Source organism: Protopterus annectens, chromosome 2.part1, assembly GCF_019279795.1.
Source record: "Protopterus annectens isolate FY-2018-M chromosome 2.part1, PAN1.0, whole genome shotgun sequence".
NCBI classification, from domain to species: domain Eukaryota; kingdom Metazoa; phylum Chordata; order Ceratodontiformes; family Protopteridae; genus Protopterus; species Protopterus annectens.
Window position 1 is genome coordinate 1,432,739,062 of NC_056729.1, and position 12,048 is coordinate 1,432,751,109.

Here is a 12,048-nt window from a genome sequence, read left to right on the forward strand (position 1 = left end):
TCCAATTGTCCTGACCCAAGAAGGGTAGAATGGACTGCAGCGTGACCATCCAGAATTTTGTTTTTTTGATATAATTGTTTAACTTGCTGAGATCCAGTATTGGTCTCCAGTCCCCTGTTTTTTTTGGTACCAAAAAGAATTTGGAGTAGATTCCGGATCCTTGCTGGTCTGCTGGGACTGATTGGATAGCTCTTTTTGATAGCAGCTTTGATATTTCTAGTGCTGCTTGTTCCCTTAGACTGGGTGGAACGTCTGGAAGGGTTCCTTTGGGTTGGGATGGGATGTGAATAAAGGGAATTTTGTAACCCTCAGATATGATTGACTGTACCCATTTGTCTTGGGTGAGGGAAAGCCAGGCTTTTGGGTACAGTGATAATCTTCCCCCTGATTGCCTCCGAAGATGGACAGCCGGGCAGCTCCTCAGGGATGCTGAAAGGGTTTATCAGAGAAAGTTTCTCTGCTACTCTGGTTTTGCCGACCTCCTCTGCCTCTAGGGCTGCATCTATTGTTATTCCCCCCTCTGCCTCTAGAGGGGAATCAACCTTGTGCGTCAGATGAGTCTCCCTGAGGTTTACGGAACCACATTTTTCCTCCCCTCTGACCTTTTGGATAAGGTCTAGAAGGGGTAGAAAAACGGACTCCCACGGCAGAGAGAGTCTTACCTTCCACCTCGCACCTAGTCAATGTATCCTTCACCTAAGGACCAAACAATGTTGAGCCATCAAAGGGGGAATTGGTGAAGGACGCCTTGAAAGGGTCTGCAAAATTGCAAAGCCGCATCCAGGTGTGACGTCGTAAAGCTACACCTGTGCCTGCAGCTCTACTCGCCCCATCAGCAGCATATGAGATAAGCCGCATGGAGGAGTTAACAATCGAATTCAGGGTTGCCAACTGGGAGTTCATTTTGTCTTGGAACCCCTCAGCTGTTGGATCCTGTATAGCCTCACCCATATCTTTAAGCAAATCTCTCTGGAGACGGGTGAAGTGACACAAGTAGTTCAGCGACCGCATTGAAAAGGTCTCTGATGAAAACATCCACTTACTGTACCTGTCCATGGTCCTAGATTCCTTATTAAGAGGATGGACAGGTACCGAAGGATCGGCTAACTCCTTCTTAGTGGCTGCGGCCACCACCATGGCATCAACAGAGACACCTTTAGATAGAAACTCTTTCTCCTTAGGGGCAGTAATAAATTTTGATGGCCTCCTTGGGGTAGGTTCCACTGAATCAGGGGCCGTCCAAGCCTTCCTTGCCACCACTTCCATAAGGGGGTCAAAGGGAGGGGACACCCAGGAGGTGGAAGGGCGAGAGCCAAACACCTCAAGGTAAACTGACTTGTCCTCTGAAGGGTTAAGGGCAGGCCAGTTCCCACTCTGTTTCAGGATTTCAAGGATGTCAGAAAAGGAGACATCCTCAGGGGGGGACCGAGGGGAACCTTCAGATTCCTCCAAGTCAGTGTCAGAGGTGATAGACTCAGGGAGTCAATGTGCTTCCTCTTGCACTGTCTCTTCCAAGGGGGTTCTCCTACCGGATCAGGAGAGGCCTCGGAAAAGGAGGAAATTCCCAATGGGGAAACCTGAGGAGCTGGCTCTGTGCGGTCTGATACAAGGGGATGGGTAGAAATCACCGCAGGCACTGAAGAGGGAGGAGCTGATGGAGCCGACTGTGGGGTAGACACTGGGTCTAGCACGCTCCACATTCCCTCGAAGGCACCTTTATCAGGCAAGGCCAGAGGTCCCCGCTCTGAGGAGACAAGGACCCCCCCCAGCACCGACAGGGAAGGCTCCGAGGCCGATGTCGGAGCCGAACTCACCAGTGCCGATGCTCCGAGAGGGAGAACGGGGTCAGACAAGGGTCCGATGCCACTCGCCCCCTCGGAGACGATGAGGGAAAAGCTTGGCACCGAGATCCCTCCAATGAGGAAATAGGAGCAGACGACGGAGCCGAAAGGGAAGGTATCAGCTTCGATGAGCCCCAGCTCCAAACTCAAAGGAGTCAGAGGAGGAATAAAATCAGGGATGGAAATAGCCACTGACTGTTGAGTAGGACTATGCAGCATTTGGGCCAGTGCCTCGGACTTGAGATGTCTACTCACCACCCTTTGTAAATCATGGTTGGACAGCCTGGGGGACCGAGAGGAATGAGACCTATGGCTCCGTTCCGATAGAAGAGGAGATCCCGGAGCCGAATGGATGGAGCAGATGGAAGGGGACCTAGACCTCTTCTTTGAAGATAGCTCCAATAAGCCTATCGGAGCCAACTGAGTCTTGTCAACCTCGGCTCCAGCCGGAGCCAAGGTGATGGTATGAGATTTGGAAACATTGGCTCCAGCCAGAGCCGATGTCGAAGCCGTTTTAATGCTTCCAGGGGACGGCTCAGAAACTGGAGCCGATGGTCTGGAAGTCTTAGAAGGCTTCCCTGACACAGACTGGGTTGGGGGGCCTTCAGGTTTTAACAAGTCACGTAGAATCAACTTATTTTTGCGTTCCTGCAGGACTCTAGGGCTGAATGCATGGCACACAGCACATGAGTCCTGCAGGTGCAAAGGTCCCAGGCAATATACACAAGAAGTGTGACCATCTGTCAGAGACATTTTTTGACAGCACGAATCACACTTCTTGAAGCCTGAGACCTTGGAGTCTTTAGACATCCTAAAAGCTGAGTGAAGAAAAAACACAAGCTCAACACACAGACACACCCTTAACCAAAATAAAAATCCAGTCACACTGAAGGACTAGGGGAAGGAGGGAGAGGGCCAAAGGCCTAAAAGTTAAGAAGGGAATAAAAAGGGAACTCTAACACAAGAGGGGATCCAATTTAAACTAAGGGAATACTTTAAATAAAAACTATACTAAATGGAAAAAATAGGGGTTGAAAATGAAGTTTCTGAACAAGAAAACTTACTAACCTGCCAGAGCCGGTAGAAGAAGCACCTCGTCAGCTAAGCGGCAAACGAGATCTGAGTAGTTACCGCCTAGCATTGTGGGATATAGGGGAGCCTCGAGCTTTAGTATTGGCTGAGTCGGAGCCGAGGATTGGATCCGAACCCATCCAGCAAGAATGAAGGCGAGACTGACAACTTAACATTATATATGAGCAAGGTGTGGCTGGTTGAGACAATGGATGTCAGACTAAGGAACCAATGTGGTACATTTGCTTTCTGGAAGTTGTAAGATGCAGTGAATCAAGTGAATACCTAAGTCAAAGCCAATTGGTTTTAAAAATAAAGTAGGACACAAGACCCACCTTTTCAAGTTGAAGTGCAGATTTATTTAAGTAAATTAACAAAAGGAATTCATTTAATTTCAGGATGTGGCAATCATCTCAAACAGACAAATTCTATCACTTCAGGTTTCTACATAACTTAAATGAGAGAGAAAAAAAACAAATCCTAGCTTTAGGAATGGAAGGAAATAAGGAAACATGGGAAATGCAGTCACTGAAAATTCACAGACTTTCCCAATGTAGTAAGTAGCCCTCTCAGTTTTGACACACACCTCCTACCTGATAAAAAAAAAATGGTTCACTCTTTCCTACTTCAGGATAATAGCGTCCCTCTGCAGGATACTTTAACTTCAAGATAGTGACTTCCACAAACAGCATAACAGCTTCCAAGCAACCTAGCTTTCCTGTTAGTTTCCACATACACCTGACAAATGTAAGCCCTTCTTTCAGCCTCCGGGAAGTCTGCCAAATTGCCTTTCTCCAAACAGTCAGTGTGAACTCAGCCTCTGCCCTAGCCCTAGAACTATTTGCACAACTGTCTAGGTCACAACTTTAGTTTCCTGTAGTGTTCCTCTTATAATCCATGGTGCATGTGTGCTGCCTTGTTCAGACTTCATTAACGTATCCTCTAGGAACTGTAGCTCCTATTTTGAAAACTGCTGCTGCTGCTAGAATGTTGGCTTTTCATCATCCCAAGCCAGCTGCCATGTTAGACTCTCTCTCTTTCTCTCTCTCTCTCTCTCTGTCTTTCTCACTATGAAATACAAAAGTGAAGTCATTCCCTTTAACCTTTTTAAATACTTTTACCCTCCCATTATATGCCATAGATACAGAATACTGAGTGACCACCAAGCCAATCTATGTTGCTGTTTTGTACTTTGGTTCTTCAGTTGCCTCCTCTTACAAAAAATCATCTTTGGAAGCTCATCCCGGCCTCAATTCATCTGCTTTTACTAGTGATCACCATAAGATTAATCTTGGAGATTCCTCTTCTTAGACTGCTAAAGCTTGACTTACTCTCTCTTTCATATCTTTCTGCCTGATTAGTGCAATATATAGAAGTATTAACCCTGTTTTCCATCTCACTTTTAAAATCTGCAACATCTTGGACAAGACTACCATTCACTAGAGAGCCCTTTGTATATTTATTTGCATTTTACCATAATTACATACATGTTCTACCGCATTTAGTTTCATTGTTCATAGTTTAAATGTTCAGTCTTCTATATGCTTCTAAAACAAACAGAAATTCTGGAAAGGCTTTCAAAGATTTGCTACCCAGAAAGGCAGGATCATATACTCTGTCTCCTATGCAAACATCCACATCTCTGTGAAACAATACCAAAATATCCAATTTTCTAAATCTAAGAGTCAATAAATTCCACCAGAAGCCTGCCTTACTATGAAAATATTTTAAACATAAGCTAATATTACTTGGGGTGATCTCCACAAATAAGTTGGAATTTCTTGTCCCAAAATGATGTCTTAGAACATTAACTCCAGTACAGGTTCCATAGGAAACTCCATGCAAGCCTATAAAGTTAACAATAAAGTCACCTCTAATAAGCCATATACAAGGCCAAACTCTCCAATCTACTCTTAGAGTTCAGGTTTCTAACATCTTTAATTTGTTTGATATAAAACCACTGAATCTTTTCCATCTAATCAATGGAGAATAAGAATAACTACAAGTAGAAGCACTATATTGCATAACTCACCTAACCAGTGCTTTATACAGTATGATGAAAAACTCTAAATCATGACTGGTAATTTTACGTACGATAGTTTTAATCTTTCAGTAACATCTCTTAATTACTTACCTTAAGGGTGGTTCAGAACTTAACTTCTTATTACTTTTTACAACCCAGTCTTTAACAATATCAACCTCTTGACAGATATCATTAATAAACAAAGAAAATGAACGTCTGAGTGTGCCGCCCAACATATAACAATTAGTAAAAGTAAAACAATTAAACATTGTAAAAATGAGCTCACGTAGTATGCAGACTGTTGGTATACTGCCACATAAACGTGCAACTCTGTACAAACATCAGTAATGTAAAATCTTTAATAGAACCAAAACTTGTAATAAAATAAACACTTGAGGTTTAGCGGTTTCATTCTTTAACATCATAAGACCTTCATCTGAACCACAGTTAAAGTTAATTAAAATAACAAAAGTAAATTTATCATGTGACACTAGAAAGCAAACTTTTTAAAGAATCAAACAGAGATAACAAACGATAAACTAGCTTATGTTTGTACCTAGAGATGATATTTGTTGTGACCTTTGAAGTTTTAATTAAAAACTATTTAAAATGGTAAAATTAGTACAAAATAAATAATACATAATAGTTATATCATTCATGAATATCAATAAATATAATACAAAATAAATCACCATTGACATTAAAGCACTATAGGTTCATATTAACCACACAAATTACTCAAATAAATCTTCTTACTAGCTTATTAAAATATAAAGATATTAATATATAATTTGGATGCCTTCATTTTCAGTACTGGATTAGTGAAATATGTTTGTTGAGACCTGGGAGATTAGACGCATTTAATCTCAACTGCCACCATAATTCTCTGATTTCTAGTAAAGTTACCCAGTCTCTGCCCTGCTCATTGGGGGTTACCCATTCTATGATTCCAAACCAAAATTTCTTAAACTATAGCCCAGAGTGTGTTTAAAAAGAGAACTTTTGAGGTTGTTCTTTAAAGTATCATAGATGCACTTTTGAAAGACTCCGTCAGTTTTTCCTACATAAAACCCACTGCATCCTGAACATAGTACAGCATATACTACCCCTTTTGTTGAACAATTACCCCTAACCAAATTAATTCTTTGATTAAGTTAATAACATCTTTGTCTAGAATAAATGTGCACTGATTACATGCACTGCACTTATGAATGCATAATTTGTCTTTGTAGTTGGTGGTTGATAAATGTCTTTCTATAATATATTTCAGATTTTTTCCCATTTTATAGACAAAAAGTGGTCTCTCACCAACCATATTTAATATATCAGGTTCAATTTTGAAGATGTTCTAGTTATTTTTAACTATAGCTTTAATTTCATGTACCCACATCCCAAATTTGATGACTAGGGAATTTTGAAAATTCTCTTTCTGGTGAATATTTAACTTTGTACCTATTTCTTCCTATGGGTCCATTCCAAGAAATGGTGAATATTTAGAACCTGGACACTGTATAATTTCCTGAACAATAGTAACTACAAAGTCAAAAGGGTAATCATGTTCAAGAAACATCTCTGTCATGTTTTTTACATTCTATAAGAAAAAAATCAAAATTAGAACACATTCTTGTTGCTCTAACTGCCCTTTAACCACATTTTTGCTTGACTGTAGGTGGCAGCTGTTAAAATGTAAATATATATTGGAGAATGTTTCTTTCTTTGACTCAAACCTTTTTGACTCCATATTTTTGAAAATTGTTGCAGCCAAATAATTAAGCTTTTCATATTCTACCAAGTAGGTAAATTTTAAAAATAATCTGTAAGCTCTAATAATGCTTGATGAAAAAAATCCAGAGCTGTATTATGTGAAATGCAGGTGAATAAATCAATGACATCCACTAGCAAAAATGTTATATCTTGATTAAATACATTTTTTTCTATTTTCCTCAGAAGATCCCACAAATCCTTTAAACTATATGCTTTATTACAAAAAATATTTTATGGGATCTATCCACAAACACTGCCAACGAGTATGTCTTACACCCTTGTGCTGAGACAATAAGTCTATAAGGTGGGTCAGTCATGTTTTTGTGGATCTTAGGGATTCTGAATACTGCTGGAATAAGTGGATTTCTTTGTAAAAGAAAATTATAGGTCTCACTAGTTATTGTTACCTGCATTAAACAATCATCCAAATACAAATATATATTTCTATATGGCAAATACATTTCATTCTTGGATACTCTGACATGTTTGTTATCTTGTAACATAGAGGAAATCTTACTTACATAATCAATTTTCTCTACTAAAACCACTCACACTCCCTTGTCTGGTTTCATGACTTTGACAGAGTCAATGAAAATTAATGTTTTCCATATACTAAGTTTGCTTTTATTTAAATTATTTTAGGGACTGTTCCAAGCCTCTTTAAGTTGTAAAACTCCTTCAAAGGAAGCTATTATATTTTTCAAGGGTGGGTTGAATGCACTTTTCCCCTTAAATAAAGGAAGTATGGTGCTGGTTTTAGATTTATTAAGAGATAATTGTGTGGAAAAAAAATAATTTACATGTAAGCAGTTTCAACTCTATCAAAAGGTCTGGGTTCTTTAAGAAGTTTGCTTTCTAGTGTCACATGATTAATTTACTTTTGTTATTTAAATGGTTAATTAACATTAACTGAAGTTTTGATGAAGTCCTTATGATGTTACAGGATGAAAGCGCTATACCTCATGTGTTTATTTTATTACAAATGTTGGTTCTATTAAAGATTTTATGTTATTGATGTTTGTACCACATTGTACATTTATGTGATAGTATAACCATTTCTGTCACACTATGTGAGCTAATTTTTATTGTTTTTATTTGTTATATGTTGGGCTGCACATTCACATGTTTGTTTTCTTTGGTTATTTAGTTTATTTGTTCAAATGCAGCAGTCTGCTTCCTAGGTTACACCAATGGATTCACCAGGAAATTCTATTTCTGGTCCACCAATTTTTTTGACAACTCAGCTAAAGTTGCAGGACAACAGACAGATCTTACACAACTGATAGCTTTAATCTCCCAACAACATGCATTGTTGAATAATACCTTGGGAACTTTGTCCGAAAACCATTTTCCTCAATATGGCAACCCCCATACTCAGACTTGTCATTTGATTCATCCCAATTCATTGCAGAGGGCAATGGGTTGACTCTTTTCTTGGACAAGAAACAATTTTCCTTCTTCATCTAATTAATTTTTACTGCTTACTCAACCCAATGAACATAGTGCTGGGGTGAGTACAGCTAAACATACACTAAATTTAAATGAGTGGCTTAAAAAGGATTTTGCCTTTACCAGCTACTGTTCAGACACTCATCCAACTCAGCAAGGCAATTTAAACAGTTTAATCAGATTATTTGAATGAAAACTTTTAAAGGTACACAGTTTACAGTTATATACAGTTTTCTTTCTGAATGTCTGAACAGTAAATGTGTCCCTAAGGGCTTAAGACTTTATAAGTTTATCAATAGATTAGCGATGAACATTAGTGAATATAACGAGTTGACAAATATGTTCAATAGACATGGGTTTGAATCGATGAATTTTATTATAAGTAGAATTCTTTGCTAATTGCTTAACTATTTAAGGAATTGTACTTAAGAAGATCATTGATGATTTATTATTTGAATTTAACAAATTCAGATACGACCAAGTTTTTTTTTAAAATAGAAGAGAAATGTAAGGGTATTATAGAACATAATAAAAAGAAACTTTATAGAAATTACAATGACTATACGAATAACAAAGCATATCCTTTACCCGAAAATGTGCAAATATTAGATCCATCCTTTAACTGGGGACCTGATTTTGATATTCCACTTTGTTCTAACTTAGATACTAAAGATACTACCCAACAATCAGGTGATTTTATTGAAGCTGTTCACAACAATGGTAGTGAGTTTATGACCTTTAGGGAGAATGAACATACAGGCAGTACAGGCAGACTCTGATCTAGAACTTCAGCAAAGGATAGGAGAATGGAATGCAAATCTGAAGGCACATGGGATGAAACTAAGCACAGATAAGACAGTGGTAATGGCAGCAGATTGGGGAAATCAGAAGAAGCTGAGAATAGAGATAGATGGGAAGATAGTGGAACAGGTAAACAGCTTCAAGTATCTGGGAGGGGTGGTTGAGGAGAAGGGTAGTCTGAATGAAGAGGTCAAAGCTAGAATCAGAGGGGCTGCAGCCAACTGGCATATAGTATCAGGTGTAGTATATGACAGAAGAATGCCAAAGAAGCTGAAAAGTAAGGTGTACAAGACAGTGGTGTGACCAGTAATACTGCATGGTACAGAAACCTGGGCAGTAAAGGCAGAACAGTTGAAGAAGCTAGAGGTGATGGAAATGAAGTGCCTGAGAAAGGTGGTAGGATGCACACTGCGGGACAGGCGAAGAAATGAGGACATAAGAGCAGAAGCCAAAGTAGCTCCAATTGCAGAAAAGATTAAAAAAAAACAGATTACGATGGCATGGGCACATGTGTAGAAAAGCAGAAGACAATCTGGTGAGGGAGATTTGGGGCAGGCAGGAAGAAGGTAAGAGGAAGCGAGGATGTCTAGCAAAGAGGTGGATGGATTGTGTGAAAGAAGATATGCGACAGTCAGGCATGTGTTGAAGAAGACAGGAGAGTGGCACTGAATCGAGAGAGTTGGCGACAGTTAATACGATACCCCGACCCCATGTAAATGGGAAAAAAGGGGATGATGATGATGATGATGAACGTCCACTGTTACACCATAGATCAAAATGTTTAGGAGCTAGATCCAAACAACAGGGATCTTATTTCTGCAAACACCTTCTCTCACATGAGATGGATCAGGGGAGGGGGAGACAAAAAAGGTGAGGGAGAGGGAGAGGAAGAGGTGTTACAAAGAAAAATCAATTTTTCCAGTAAAATGAAAACACTTTTACAATCAAAGGGGCAAAAATATTATAACAAATATAGAAAATACAGTTTATTTATATAAAGATTTTTAAATATTTAACTACAGTACTTTAGAAATTAATAAATATTATTTTACTCTCTTTCTTGATGTCCACCAATGGAAGGATCATGGCAAACAAAATTTTCTATTAAGCATATACAGAAAGCCTACTTTTTCAAACCACTATTTGTATTTCACTAGCTGTCACCCTTTACACTGCAAGTAAAATATATATAAGGGACAGTTGGTCTTGGCTGGTAGAATTTGTTCTACATTTGAGATTTTTGTAAAGGACAGTGAACACATATACAGTATGTTCTTGGAAAGGGGATACCCCATGAATGTTTGACCCCTATTCAAGTAGAAGTCTCGGGGGCTTGAGGGACTAAATTTTCACCTTTATTAGGGTCTTCCATGGCTATTGACATCACCACCACCACCACCTCTACATCTAATCATATTCCAGTCAAAAATACTGAATTTTCTAATGCATATTTGGATAAATGTAATTCACATTTAAAGTTCTTTAGCAAGGATATTGTGGTCAGCAATTGGAACATTTTAAAGGCAGATGAAACTGTTTTCAGTACACTGAGGACAGCACCTAAATTGTTTATAAAACAGGGCGAAATGTGAAAAAATATTTTTGAAAATGTTATTGTTTTTCCTCATAGAAATTGTAAGGGTACACGTAAATGTGGTGCCTGCACTCAATGCTCTTATATTTTGGAACAAGAACCTATCACTTTGGATAATTATTGTAATTCTAAAATCAAATTGGTTTATGGAAACTGTCTCACAAGGAGTGTAGTATATATTGCTCATTGCCACTCTTGTCCCTGTTTTTACATTGGGAAAACTGAGAGACAACTCAAGAGAAGAATATATGAACACACACACATGATTAGGTGAAACAGAATAAAGCTAGTGTTCTTTATAAACATTCTATCTCTTGTATAAATTTTCATCAATTCCAATTTGATATTTTGGAAGTTGTTTCCAGAACAGAACGTGGGGGGTCCTTGGGAATCATTATTAGAACAAAGGGAATCACTTTGGCAAATTAAAATAATGCTTCAGCCTACCCTGGTATCAATGAACATATTTCCATCATCCCTGCCCTGAAGCTCAAGTCTTAGAAGTTTAGACCATTGGAGCATTTGTGTACTTTATTTCAATTCATTTACTCTGTTTTTTTTATTTCTGTAGTTTTCATTGTGCATACTTAGTTTATAATACAGTACAGTATGTTAATATGAGCCATTATTGTATAATATCAGTTATCTGTATGTCCATATGTGGATTTACTGTTTCTACTTGTACTCCTGTTAGTATTTTCTATTTAAATGCATTAAGTTTTATTGGCTATTTTATATGACACATGACTTGAACTTGCCTATTTAACTTTTTTTTTTTTATGAACTTCCTGGTTCTGAAGAAGTCCTGAAAAATTTCAGGGATGAAAGTACTAAACCAGTATTTTTTACCTCTTATTATCTACTCAATAAACGGACATTATATATTGAGTTCTCTAATTTTTTTGAGACATTTTGGGATTGGTTGCTGTTCAGTGTGCTTTATGTTGACCATTCTACTGAAACAATGCATTTTGTTGGTCTTCATTGATTGAAAGAGCTTTTTGGAACTTCCATTTATCTTATACACCATATTACACTATGTGGACTTCTTTTGTGTTTAAGTATTTAAAAAGGCTTTTTTAGAAGAAATGTATTCATTGTGAGATGATGATAGAAGACTAAATGCAAAATAATAAACAGTACTAGCAAATTCTAGCTTTAAAAGAGAAAAGAGAAGAGAAAAGGCAATTATATGGAGAAATTCTATCATAATGCCTATGATCATAAAGTGAAGATAAATAGATGTGTATGGTCATTACTGAATATCAAAACATAATTATTTAAGATTTCTTCAGCTCCACCAATTTCATTACATTGACAGGAATTAATTACTTAAAAATAATTCTTGAAGTTTTTTTCTAAATATGTTATGTTTGTTTTATATAGTTCTATATAATAAAAAAAAAAGAAAGGAATCTTGATATTCCTGTCCCAGAAATTACTTTGAAATTTTCCTGTCAGTTTATCAGTCTGAAATGAGTTCCAGTAAGACAAAAAATCCAGAA